Source organism: Carettochelys insculpta, chromosome 2 (genome assembly GCF_033958435.1).
Source record: "Carettochelys insculpta isolate YL-2023 chromosome 2, ASM3395843v1, whole genome shotgun sequence".
Taxonomy (NCBI): Eukaryota; Metazoa; Chordata; order Testudines; family Carettochelyidae; genus Carettochelys; species Carettochelys insculpta.
In genome coordinates, this window is record NC_134138.1 from 91,101,693 (window position 1) to 91,116,326 (window position 14,634).

Consider the following 14,634-nt stretch of genomic DNA (forward strand, 5'->3'; position numbering starts at 1 on the left):
TTTGTCTGTACAAAGCCCATCTCGGAAAATTCTACAGGGAAATCTTCAGTTAAACGTTTTTAAAGTAATGGGAAAATGCTGACATCACTTTGTGCATGTGGATGATTATTACTGCTATCATAGCACAGGGACTTGTTGAGCTCTCTTCTTATCCTACATTTCTCTGACTTGATGGCTACACTTAAATATGTTGGGAAATGCTCATCAGTTCAGTTTCAACTGTCTGAGAGGATACAGCTCAGCTGTTCAAACCTCAGAACAGGTGAGCCAATCAAAAGATTAAGCCACAGGAATACATTACAAATTCCCAGCGACATTTTAAAATTAATCTTCCATTCTTTAACCATAAAGCCAATGCCTATAAAAGAGATTTCTTAGAATCTCAGCATCTAATGTCAGTTTTACTCAGTTTTCAGATTAGTTTAGGCAACAATATTTCACTAATAAAACAAGAAATACTGAGATCATGCTGACAAGCTGATAGCGTCAATATTCTTGAATGTGGAATGGCTATATGATTTTCCATATCTCATTCATAGGTCGGGGCAGAAATACTAGGGAAAATATAGCTTATGAAATTGGTTTCTTAAATGGATAGCAAAAGTGAATGAGCCCACCATTTCCCAAAGGCTGTCTTTGCTGGAAAATAGTAATGAAGTTGAGATCTTTTAGGTATAGTGGCTTGGAAGGTGAAATCTGAGATCAGTTTATCAATCAACAGCCACCGTCTCATTCAACACGGCATCAACCTTAGTTTAAGATGTAATGAAAGTGATGGATAGTCTTAAATGATGGAGCTGATATTAGACATAATTGCAATAGGCATCCAAGGATGTCTTTGTCAAAACAAGGAGGGCTACATTAAGAAGTTCAACTCAATCACACCAACATAAATCTCAAAAATAAACATGTAGAATATAACGCAATACTTATGAATGATGGTTTTTGTGGAAATTCTTTGGGAGGTAAAACTTGTTAAACTTTAGATACTTTCAAGGTTATAGACATAGAGAAAAAAGCAGGAACAATAAGTAGGATGTGGGTCTGGCACCCTGGATTGTAAAGATTAAGGTATACCACTGCGGTTCCTTGGCCACTTTAAATTCCATTTAGTGAAGAGCACTGAGTACACTGAACAATGTCATTCCTGGTATAACTATTACCTTTTGTAGTGATGCACTATTATGACCCAATATATTTCTCACAAGAAAATGTCTATAGAGATCTGGCATATAGTTCAAAGTTTCTGACTGTAAATAACACTGTAAACACCTGCAAAGCTTAGGAATCGAGTGCACCTGGAAGAACAGCTCAAACCTCCTAGTTTGCCAGAGTCCAGACAACAGTATTATTTTAGAACTGGAAATAAAGCAACAGAACACTTTCCTGACTTCTGAGAGCCACTTGGCTAGGGTCTGCTGTTAAATGTTTTCCCAATGGTTTTGGAAGCCGTTTCCATATTTAGTCTTGAACATTCTGTAATATTCAGGTTTTTCTGTAGGACGTACACAATTTTGTCTAAGGTCCAGAAAGAATTTGAAATCTTTAGCAACTATTCTTTGATGGCTACCAGGCAACATCAAAACTAAATTTCATGAAGTAAATATTTTGGGCTTCATCACGTCGTCTTCTTCGGGCAAAACTCCTAGGCTGTGGTTACACTAGTGAGTTCTGCAACAAAACCCTGGTTTTGTCAACGAAATGGGTGGAAGGTCCACACACAAAATGCGTTTTGTTGACAGTTTGTTGACAAAACTCGGCACTTTCACCTGCAGCGTCTTGCCTCTCAGCCACGAGGCATAACACTGCTGTTGACAGATTCTGTTGACAAAAAAGCTATGTGGATGATCTGGGGGGCCTTCTCTCGACAGATACAACAATGGGCAGCCCTGTCTGCTGTCCTTCCGGGTGCCTGTTTTGTCGAGAGAGCAGCCAGGCAATCCTGTTGCTCCGTCAACAGAGTTCAGTGCTCTTCCAATTGGCTTTTGTGTGTGGCTGTCCTCTGTCAACAGAAGTTTTGTCGGGAAATCTCTTCCGACAGTGACTTCTGTTGACGGAGCACTGTAGTGTAACTGTAGCCCCAGCAAAAATCCCAAAAGGAAGTTTCATCTGAGCAAGAACTTCAGGGCCCTCCCCAAAAGTGCAAATATACCTAAGTTATTTCCATGATTCTCAAGCCAGAAGGGTCAGTTATGAATGAATGACAAAGGTCAAAGTTTTTTCACTAAAGCATTCCCATATCAAGCTCTTAGCTTCATATGGAGCTATCTCATGTCTTTTAGAAGGATAGGCAGTTTTGATTAAATGGCTATAAGTGCTGGAGAAGCCATTACATCCTCGGGGAAACTGTTTCAGCTTAAAAAGATTGAGCCTTATTTCTAGTTTGAGTTTGTTTAGCTTCATCTGCTGTGTGTGGGCTCTTGTAATGCCGTTCTCTGATAAACTGAAGACCCTTTACAATCAGAAATCCAGAAGAAGGTGCTTGCAGATCACAAACAAATAGCAACTTAGCCTGCTTTTTGATAAACAGATTGAGATTATTGAGCCTCTCACCATAAGGCAAGCTTTCCCTACCTCAAATCATTCTTGTAGCTCTTTTCTGAACACTTTCACATTTGTCACCTGTGGTTTCCAAGTGTGAACACACTATTCAGTAACGGTCACACTACTGCCATATACAAAGACAATACCCATTTACCTACTTGATAATCTCCTGCTTGTACATTCAATATCATGTATGGGGCTTTTTGGCAGCATCTGACTCTGTGAACAGGCCCATTGAAATAACTGGGAACGCTTGTGTATATAGTAGTAACCAATGGGACAAATTCCTTTCTAATATACTGATATAATATGCTGATGTATACCAGGTTTAGATTTGGCCCCATGTATTTAAGAGTGCAACACTGGGCACCCAAGAGGAATACTATGTCTGAGGCTGCATCTACACTATCAGATAAAATCAAATTTGAAGGAGTTAGCTCGACATTAAAACGTCACTGTCTTCACTGTAAATCATTAGCTCAATTTAGTCTGCCCTAATATCAGTAACAAAATGTTGATATTAATGGATGGGTACAGCATCAATCTCTAGTTTAAAATGTCAAACAAAGGCCAGTGTGGAAGTACCATGTCTTTCATTCAAATTTATTAGCCTCCACAAGTGTTCTGTACTCATCCCACAAAGCTATGCACTGCACCTGGGTCCCAGCTCCCTGCTACTAGCAGGAACCAGAAGATTGACCAGGGCTGCCCCACTGTTAGTTTCCCAGGTTCCACATCTTTGCTGGAGCCGGGATATGGACCAGGACTGCCGCATTGTCAGTTTCTCAGGTCCCCCAAGCTGCAGGAATCTGGGAAATTGACAGCACTGCTACACCTTGCTCCTGGCTTAGAATGTGGGGCTGAGGGAACTGTGGTTCCCACAATGCACCGCTGCAACAGTCAATGTTTGGTGATTTCAGTGTGGCAGCAATATGTTGAATTTGTTGGGAGCCTGTGGGAAGTGAGGATACTCAAAATAGAATTCAAAAAATGACATTATAAAATCAATTTTAATAAATTCAAATTTATCTTGTAATGTAGATGCAGCCTGACACAAACGAAGTTGCAGGTGACACAGAGAAGACTGACTTTCTTGGCATGTGCTCATATGGAGCCCAAATCATGTTAATTTTACAAAGAGCAGTTCTCTTACACTGAATTTGGGAAAGGTACTGCTCACATTGAAATAATGTCTGAAGTCATTTGGGCTATGTCTACATGAGAAGCCTCTGTTGACAGAAGGGATTTCCCAACAAAACTTCTGTTGACAGGTCGCATCCACACATAAAAGCAGATTGAAAGATCAATCCGCTCTCTTGACAGAATGCTGCTAGACTGCCTGGCCCTCTCTCTACAGAACAGCTGACTGGTAGCTCTGCAAACAGGGCTGCCCAGAGAACTGGAAGTCCCGTCTGTTGACAAAAGGGCCCTGGAGTGTCTACATGGCTGTTTCGTTGACAGAGCACTGTTGAGAGAGGTGTTATAGCTGAACGGGGAGAGGTATAATGCTGCCGGGGGATGTGCTGGGTTTTATTGACAAACTGTCAACAAAGCACATTTTGCATATAGACACTACACATTTTTTCCTGACCAAAGCCCAATTCTGCTAGGAAAAGTCTCTCATGTAGACATAGCCTTGGAGTGGTGAATGCCTTTGCCAGTGTTGAGTTTGGCTCATGGATGTCAGTGAGACTATTTACATGTATATGGCAAACAGGACACAGTCCTAAACAAGCAACCAGCTGAACTGCTAAGTTATAATGAAGATGACAAAAATCTTTGGCCACAATTAGCTTACTAGATATTGAGAGGTTTGTCTGGACCTAAAAAAGTTATGAAGATGCCAAATGAGAAGTTGGAGAGTAATGAAGACTGGTGTCCTGTATGTGAACTTTATATAAACATGATTGTTACCTGTTCTGGTGTATGGGTACCCTTTCGATAGATGCTTAAGTATTGTCTCAGATGGATATTTGCATCCATCTCTGTAGCAGTATAATTTCTTGAAGTGAGTCACAGACCTGGCTTGACTTTTGGTTATGAAACAAGTTGCTTATAACTTCAGATAGCCCAATGCACTAGAACCTCATTCATTTCCATGTCAGTAGGATGTACTCTCCATAATGTGGATACAAAAATAGCCCAACTTTCTGCAACAATTTAATGGCAAAATGCTGTATTATGGTCTCATGCTATTAAGACTTTATTACATCCATAAAATATGCCGTGGAAGATTTCCTACTATGCTCTGAAGTATCACCTTACTACTGTACATATGGAAGTGTTTATTCACTATGGCTGTGTCTACACATGCCCCCTCCTTTTGGAGTGGGCATGTTGATGAGGGTCTTTGGAAGATGCTAATGAGGAGCTTACATGAATATACAGTGCCTCATTAGCATAATGGCAGCAATGTGTGATTCGAACGTGCCACTTTCGGACCACTGCTACCCATGTAGACAGGGGCCTTTCAAAAGGACCCCCTGACTTCAAAAGCCCTTTCTTCCCAAAACCAAATAGAAAGAAGGGGACTTTCAAAGTCAGGGGGTCCTTTCAAAAGGCCCCCATCTACATGGACGGTGGCACTTTTAAATCATGCACAGACACTATTATGCTAATGAGGCACTGCATATTCATGTCAGTGCCTTATTATCATCTTCCAAAGAGCCTCATTAACATGGCCCCTCCAAAAGGAGGGGGCACGTATAGACACAGCTTATGAGGTCTCACAGATGACGTTTTTAAAAATGGAAACGTTAGCCAGGAAATGAAGAGGGTCCTTTCGAGGCTGATGCTCACAGACTATAGGGAACTGGGTTTTGTATTTACTCTCCACCCCAGAAGAGACATCTGTGGGGAAGGATGGACTCCATGTTTGCACAGGGGTGTTAAGGAGAAGGAAATTAATGAACATAAGTTTTCTATATATCACTCCTGTCTGAGGCAGCTCTAAAACTCCTGGCTCTTCACCATAGCCTGGGAATACATTCCTTCTACTCCTTTTACCTCATGTTCCAAGAATTGGTCGAAAAAGTATGCTGTCAGTTTTTATTGGGCTAACATGCCACTTCTGGGTACAAATTGGGTTCAGGATCAATTTTGCATGAGAAGAAGTCAGATGGGAGAAATAAATGGGATGTGCTAAATGTTTGTTTTCAAGTCTTGACTAACAGATCAAATTATATTTGATGACAAAAAGCTACATTAAGACCAAGTTATGGCTGGTTGTTGGTTTGACATCCCCTCACAGAATGCTAACTTGAATGAAACTTAAACATCTGAAAACCAGGATATGCACAATTAAGGATGCCTAGGCAACCTTAAGTCTGCTGTATATCAGCGATACCCCAATATATTCTAGTAACACACAGCCTTTACTCTGCCTGCCCCACAGTTGCTGAAATGTACAAGCTCTTCACTGGCTTTTAAAGCCCATTCACTCTCACCCACTAGATTAAATGGATGGTGGTGGTGAGGGTATGGAGAGATAGTTGTGCCTGCCACCTTGTTCTTGCCCTCTTCCAGCAATGCCTCACTATTCACATCACTCATACTATTACACTGGCCCTTGGCAATATAAAAATTAGAGAGATGCAAATTCTGGGATATATTTGGCCATATCCTTAGAAAGAATACCACACATAGGCTACGTCTACACGTGCACCCAACATCGAAATAGGCTATTTCGATGAACAACGTCTACACGTCCTCCAGGGTCGGCAACGTCGATGTTCAACTTCGACGTTGCTCAGCCCAACATCGAACTAGGCGCAGCAAGGGAACGTCTACACGTCAAAGTAGCACACATCGAAATAGGGATGCCAGGCACAGCTGCAGACAGGGTCAACGGGCAGACTAGCGCTTCCGGGGCAACAGCTAGCCGCTCCCTTAAAGGGCCCCTCCCACATACACTCAGCCTGCACAGCACGCGGTCTGAGGAGCCATATAGGCACACAGACCCCGAGCGCCGCAGTCATGGACCCCCAGCAGCAGCAGCAGCAGCAGCAGCAGCTAGAAGTCCACCCAGCCCTCCTGGCAGGAGCAGGGCTTGCCCTGGCTCATGTCATGTTGGGGGCAGCTGAGCACCTTCTTGCCCCAGGGGAGGAGATGCCCCCAGGGCAGCAGGGCTCAGCCCCTACCTCTGCAGCACCCCGCCCCACCCCCCGCCTCAAACGCCGGTGGCTGTGGAGCTACCCCACCAGCACCGACTGGTGGGAGCGGCTGGTGCTTGGGGAGTGGGACGACGACCACTGGCTCCGGAACTTCGGGATGACCCGACAGACATTCCTGGAGCTGTGCCAGTGGCTCACCCCCGCACTCAGGCACCAGGACACTGCCATGCGGCGTGCCCTCCCTGTGGAGAAACGGGTCGGCATCGCTGTCTGGAAGCTGGCCACTCTGGACAGCTATCGATCCGTGGGGCAGCAGTTTGGTGTCGGAAAGGCCACCGTCGGGGCTGTCTTCATGGAGGTAAGAGAACCCACAGGGGGAGGCCAGGGCAGGGCAGGGCAGGGCACAGCAGGGCAGGGGGGCCAGGGCAGGGCAGGGCAGGGCCATGCACACCCTGCTCACCCCTCATTGGGGCTGTCCCATGTGCTTTCTCTGCAGGTCGTGCGTGCCATCAACGCCATGCTCCTGCACAGGCTCGTGAGGCTGGGGGACCCACATGCCACTGTCGCCGCCTTTGCCACCCTGGGCTTCCCCAACTGCTTCGGGGCTCTGGATGGGACTCACATCCCCATCCGCGCCCCGCACCACAGTGGAGGCCGATACCTCAATTGGAAGGGCTACCATTCAGTCGTCCTGCAGGCCTTGGTGGACAGCTGGGGACGGTTCCAGGACATTTACGTGGGCTGGCCTGGCAGCACCCACGACGCCCGGGTTTTCCGGAACTCGGGCCTGTGCCGCCGGCTGGAGGCGGGGACCTACATCCCCCAGTGGGAGATCCCTCTGGGGGACACCACCATGCCCTTCTGCATCATCGCGGATGCGGCCGACCCCCTCCGGCCGTGGCTCATGCGCCCCTACACGGGCCACCTCTCCGCCAGCCAGGAGCGCTTCAACGACCGCCTGAACCGTGCGCGCCAGGTGGTGGAGCGCTCATTTGGCCGCCTCAAGGGACGCTGGCGATGTCTCCTCACCCGCCTGGATGCCAGCCCCAACAACATCCCACAGATTGTGGGTGCCTGCTGCGCCCTGCACAACCTCATGGAGAGCAAGGGGGAGAGCTTTCTTCAGGGCTGGGCCGCCGAGGCCGGCAAGGCACACGTGCAGCCACCTGCTGCCCCCAGTCGGCAGGTGGACCCAGAGGGGACCCGGGTCCGGGAGGCCCTGCGGGCCCACTTCGACCAACAGGCCGCGGGGTGAACTCTGCCCAGGCCCCCTACTGCCCGCCCCTTCCTCCCCCACACTCCTGCCCCAACGCCCACACCATGGAGCACCCCACCGCCCCCCCTCACTTGTCCAGGAGAAATGACAGCACGAACTTGTGGGTGAACGTAAATGTTTTTTTTGTCTTAACGAATTTTTTTTCTTTTTTTAAAATAAAAAAATATATATATGTGAAACAGAAACCAAAAAGGAGGGACAAACATTCAACAAAACCAAGATGGGCACAAATAAAACTATGTACAACAACAAATCAAAGCACTGTGCGCCATCAAAGAAAAACCAAAAGCAGGGAGGAGAACCGGGAGAACTATGTACAGGGGGGGGATGGGGCAAACAGGGGCAACACCCACACCACCCACCCAGTCCCCAAAGTCTGTCCAACAAGGGGGGGGGGCCACGTCCCGGGCCCCTCGCCCCTACAGCCCAGCAGTGGGCGTGCCCGGCCGGGAGCTCCGGCAGGCCTGCAGTCTGGTGCGCAGCTGGGTGGGAGTGGGCTCCACCAGAAGGAAGCGGCGCCGGCGCGTCTCGGGTGGCTCCAGGGGTCCCTCGGCGCGGTGGCCCTCGCGGGGAGGTGGTGGGGCGACGGCGGACGGCCCGGCGACGGCTGGAGCAGCTGGTGGTGGGGCTGCAGGAGCGGGCATGGCGGGCGGTGGCGCGGCCGGCGCAGCACGGGGGGCCAGGTAATCAACCAGCCGGTTGATGGTGTCCATATAGGCCCCCCATGCCTCCCTGCGCCAGGCCAGCGCCTGCTCCTGCAGCTGGAGGTGCTGCTCCGACACCTCCAGCTGCCGGCGGAGGATGGCCAGCAGCTGGGGGTCTGTGGCCGCCGCCGGTAGCAGGCGCGGGGTCCGCTGTCTGGCCCTCCGCAGGGCCGGTCGTTCCTCGGCCGAGGGGCTGCCCTGGAGCGAGGGTCCCGGAGGGCTCTCCGGGACAACCGAGGCCTCGCCGGCGCTCTCTTCCGGTCCTTCGGATGGTGCAGGTGCAGGTGCAGGACACAGGAGAGGAGGGGGCAAAGAAGAATGGAGACAGGCGTTAGTGTGGGCCCCGAGCCGTGGCCTTTGTCCCCCCCGCCCTGTGCTACAGGTTCCCCATCCCCGTCCCCGGGAGATGCTGCTGTGATGGATGGGGTTCAGGGGTCCCCCTGCCCTGCACTCCGTCCCCTGGTGGGAGCGACTCTCACTTCACCCCGCAGGGTCTGAGAGCAGGAGAGCTTTCTTATCCCACAGATGGCCAGTTTCTGGCAGGAGTGACAGCACCAGCTGTCGGAAGAGACAGTCCTTCCAACCCGTCGTGGGGAGAAGACCCCAAGGGGGGCCCCTCTGGGATGCAGCTTTCCCTCTCCTCTGGCTGGCTGCCTACCAGCTCTCCCTTCCCCTAGCCTCTACCTGTGGCCCCCGCCCTCGCCCCCCAATTCCAAGCCAGCTCTGCTCCTCCCTCCTGTTTGTTCAGGGCAGAGGTGTCACCTGCCAGCTGTAGCGCCAGGATCCTCCTTTGGCCCTGGGAGCTCCTCAGCTCGGGTGGCTCATATGTAGCCTGAGTCTCCCTTTGGCACTCCCCCCACTCCATCGCATGCTGCTGCTGCGGGGTGTCCGACCCCCTCCGCCCGGGGGCCCCTCGAGGTTCCGCTCTCCCCTGGCCCGGGGATGGGGCATGGCACTGTCATGCAGGGTGGCGGGGGGCAGGGGCTGATGGCTGCAGTGCTGTGAGGGCCATGGCCCTGGTGTCCTTGGGGCCATGGCCATGTGAGCATGTGGGGGGCCCTGGACACATCTCTGTTCCCCCCGCCCCTCAAGCCCCGGGGTGTCCACCAGAGAGGGGTACCTACCTGTGGGTCCGCTCCCACGGTCCGGAGATCCCCGGGGGTCGGAGGCCCTGCTGCTGCTCCGGGATGGCAGGAGGAGGATCTGCAGGCTGGAATCGGTGGAGGAGGAGCCCCCCTCCTCCTCCTCCTCCTCCTCCTGCCGCGATGTCCCGGGGATGGCCTCCGGGGGGGGCCCCCGGGGTGCGGGGCTTACCTCCGGGGCGGAGTCCGTCTGCAGGGCCTGCTGGGGCTCGTCAGCCGAGGTGAAAAGGGTGGCCGGAGGGGAGGAGGTGTGCCAGGGGCCCAGGATGTCCCTGAGCTCCCTGTAAAAGGGGCAAGTGACGGGGGCGGCCCCAGATCGGCTGGCCGCATCCCGGGCCCGGGGCGTAACCCTGCCGCAGCTCCTTCACCTTACTCCGGACATGGTCCGGAGTGCGGGCAGGGTGACCCCGGGCAGCCAGGCCATCGGCCAGCTGAGCGAACGCATCCGCGTTCCACCTCTTGCTCCCCATTACCTGGAGCACCTCCTTCTCGCTCCAGAGCCCCAGCAGGTCCCGCAGCTCGGCCTCCGTCCAAGTGGGGCCCCGCTGCCGCTTCCCAGACTGCTTGGTCCTCTGGCTCTGCTGGCTGCCTTGGCTCCCCTTGGGGGGGGTCCCCTGGGGGCGCTGGGGGGGCTGCTGGGCAGCCATGGCTGCTGACAGGGGCTGAGGACTATGCAGGCTCGCCGCCGCATGTGCAGGCAGGAGCCTGCACGTTGCCTCAGCCTCCTGCAGTCAGGGCGGTGGAGGTGACCTTTAAGGGGCCGCTCCACGCGGCCACCAGTGAGCTGAGGGGCTGGAGAGAGCGTCTCTCAACCCCCCAGCTGATGGCCGCCATGGAGGACCCGGCAATTTCGACGTTGCGGGACACGGATCGTCTACACTGTCCCTACTTTGACATTGAACGTCGAAGTAGGGTGCTATTCCTATCTCCTCATGAGGTTAGCGACTTCGACGTCTCGCCGCCTAACATTGAAGTTAACTTCGAAATAGCGCCCGACGCGTGTAGACGTGACGGGTGCTATTTCGAAGTTAGTGCCGCTACTTCGAAGTAGCGTGCACGTGTAGACGCAGCTATAGAATCATAGGGCTGGAAGGAACCTCAGGAGGTCATTTAGTCCAGCCCCCTGCTTCAAGCAGGATCAACCCCCCCTAAGTCATCCCAGCCAGGACCTTGTCAAGCCGGGACTTAAAAACCTCAAGGGATGGAGAATCCACCACCTCACTAGGCAAAGCATTCCAATACTTCACCACCCTCCTGGTGAAGTTGTTTTTCCTAATATCTAACCTACATGTCTCCCTCTTCAACTTCAGACCATTACTCCTTGTTCTGCCATCTGACACCACTGAGAACAGCTTCTCACCCTTCTCTTTAGAGCTCCCCTTCAGGAAGTTGAAGGCTGCTATTAAATCACCCCTAAGTCTTCTCTTCTGTAAACTAAACAAGCCCAGATCCCTCAGCCTAACCTCATAGGTCTTGCGCTTCAGCTCCTTAATCATGTTTGTTGCCCGCCCCTGCACCTGCTCCAGTAAGTCCACATCCTTTTTATCCTGGGGGACCCAAAACTGGACACAATATTCCAGATGTTGTCTCACCTGTGCCAAATAGAGGGGAACAACCTCTTTAGATCAGCTCGAAATGTTTCTCCTAATGCACCCTAGTATGCTATTAACCTTCTTGGCTACAAGGGCACACTTTTTACTCGTATCCAGCCTTTCATCCACCACAACCCCTAGGTCCCTTTCCGTCATACTGCTGCTGAGCCAGTCAGTCCCCAGCCTAAAACAATGCTTGGGATTCTTCCATCCCAGGTGCAGGACTCTACACTTCTCCTTGTTGAACCGCATCAGATTTCTTTTGGCCCAGTCCTCCAATTTATCCAGGTCACTCTGGATCCTCTCTCTACCCTCCAACGTATCTACCTCTCCCCCTAGTTTTGTGTCATCTGCAAACTTGCTGGGGGTGCAACCCAGTCCATCACGAAGGTCATTAATAAAGATGTTGAGCAACACCGGCCCCAGAACTGAGCCTTGCGGCACTCTGCTTGAAACTGACCACCATCCAAATATTAATCCATTGACCACTACCCGTTGGGCCTGACCGTCAAGCCACCTTTCTATCCATCTTATAGTCCATGTATCCAGTCCATATTTCCTTAACTTATGGGCAAGAATGTTGTGGGAGACCATATCAAAAGCTTTGCTGAAGTCGAGGTATATCACATCCACTGACTTCCCCACGTCCACAGAGCTTGTTACCTCGTCATAGAAGCTGATCAGATTGGTCAGGCAGAACTTGCCCCTGGTGAATCCATGTTGGCTACTTTTGATCACTTTTCCCTCTTCCAAGTCCTCCAAAATTGATTCCTTGAGGATTCCTTCCATTATTTTCCCAGGGACTGAGGTAAGCTGACTTTTGGTCTATAGTTCCCTGGATTGTCCTTCTTTCAAGATGGGCACTACATTTGCCTTTTTCCAGTCATCCGGTATCTCCTCCATCTCCAAGAGTCTTCAAAGATAATGGCCGACGGTTCAGCAATGACCTCTGCCAATTCCCTCAGTACCCTGGGGTGCATTAAATCCAGACCCATGGATTTGTGTACATCTAGTTTTTCTAGATAGCTCAGAATTTGTTCCTTCCCCACAGATGGCTGTCCTCCACCTTCCCATACTGCATTGTCTAGGACCGTTGTGTGGGAGTTGACTATGTCCGTGAAGACTGAGGCAAAAAAAATTATTGAGTACTTCAGCTTTTTCTACATCATCTGTCAGTAGGTTACCTCTCTCATCCAGCAATGGCCCCACACCTTCTGTTATAACCTGCTTATTGTTAACATGCATGTTACTCTTCACATCCCTTGCCAACAACAGTTCCAATTGTGCTTTCACTTTCCTGATCCCTCCCCAGCATTCTCCAGTCGTATGTTTATACTCCTTCTTAGTCAACTGTCCACATTTCCGTTTCTTGTATGCATCCTTTTTGAGTTTAAGCTGAGGATTTCCCTGTAAAGCCAAGCTGGTTGCCTACGATGTTTGCATTTCATACTATGCAGTGGGACAGTTTGTTCCTGTGCCTTCAGTAAGACTTCTTTAAATTTACATCTACGATTGAAGCCTTCCCCCTCTCCAGATCTTGTTTGTCAGCTGCTCTGTTACCACTTTTGTTTGCCTGCTCGGCCCTGCAGAAGGGGAGCTGAGCCATGTACGTACTGACTATTGCCCTCCCTGCCACGGGGCGAGCTATTTACTTACTGTTTGTCTGCTCACACCTGCTAAAATAGAGCCAAACCTTGCACTGACTGCCGCCCTACTCTGCCCCAGGGTGAGGTGCATACCTAATGTTTGCCCTCTCAGCCCAGTTAAAAGGGAACTGAGCCCCATAGTGACTGCTGCCCTGCCCTGAATTGGGGCAGCTCCCTTACTGGAGCAAGGTGTTATGGCCTTCCTTCAACCAGGGTGGGGTGTGTGCGCAACCCCCTAAGACACACCTATAGAGGCTGGAATGGAAATCTTCTAGCTGTATGGCTATGTTGGCACACATACAATGTAAAACCTTACATTTTCTTAAATACTAGTCTCCGATTGGGCCCTCCAAAGATTCAGTGGGTCCTATCCACAACCATTGGTACAGCTGGAGAGACTGAGAGAATTTTGGCCCACTTCGCATCAATTATTTGATATCTAGATATCCTCACCGAGCCCACACCCCTTGGCATTTTTACGAAAACAGACCTATATCTCTGAAATCCCTGGCCCAAATTACTCCAGATTTCAGCTCTTAACCCTTCTGAAGCTCACTACATTTCAAAGAAATCTGACTATTCATGTCAATTTTAGAAGTCTTGGACAAGTTGGCCTTTCAACAGGTGTCTGGACTGGACCCTAACTATGGTGGTGCCCCCATGGTGCTCCACTACATTACTTGTTATGGACCGAGCAGACAGAGACTGACTGACCTCTGTTCTGACATTCATTGTTATGGTAAGTTGAGAAGTTATTTGTGAGTTGTGCAGCTATGAGTGAGCTACATTGTCTTTCCCTCAGGAGTGAAGATCGGTGTCATAAGAGATAACCATTATGCATGTTATTGATATAAAACCTCTCCCTCTTCCCATACAACTCAGCTGGATTGAAACAACACTGATAAAAAAAGTGCTTAAATGGTGTAGTGCTCAAACCTTCTATCAGTTGTAAGTTATGTCACCAGCAAAATAACAATCTATGTAAGTTAAACTACAAAAAGAGTAAAAAGAAAGAAATGTCTCACTCTATACATTTTAATTCTTTCCACCTATCTATAATTATACAAACATAAGAAAGTAATATAGGTTAAAATATTTGTGTACTGGGCATAGCTAAACTTAGATACAACATCTAATTTACAATGACGTCTTTCTTTAACAAGTTTTATAAGAGGAATGATTTAAGTCCAAGGAAGTCAGTGAGTCATCGTCGTGGTGGGTCACTGACTCAGCTAAGTTTAGAATCAAAGGGAAGTTAGGCACTTTTCGTTCTAAGTTTTACCATGACATTTCTTTGTCTCCCTTTCTGAAATGTACATTTAAGAAACAAGCACGCAAACAAAGTACAGTCCAATCTTTCTTCCTAGGTTGGCTGCTCATATAAACCCAAACCCGATTCAGTCCTAACATCCCTTTGTCAATATTGTCCGGTTCTTAAACCTGCTTCCTCTCTGAATGAGCTCTCCGGAAAGTGAGGCCATCCTTAATGGCATGTGTAGCAGGACATAGCTAGCTTTAGCCTCTGTTTTTAGGGCAGATAATTATGTGCTGGTCCATCCATGAGCTTGTACAAGCTTCCCTAACCTCCCAGTCCAGTATACACTCACATGAACATCTT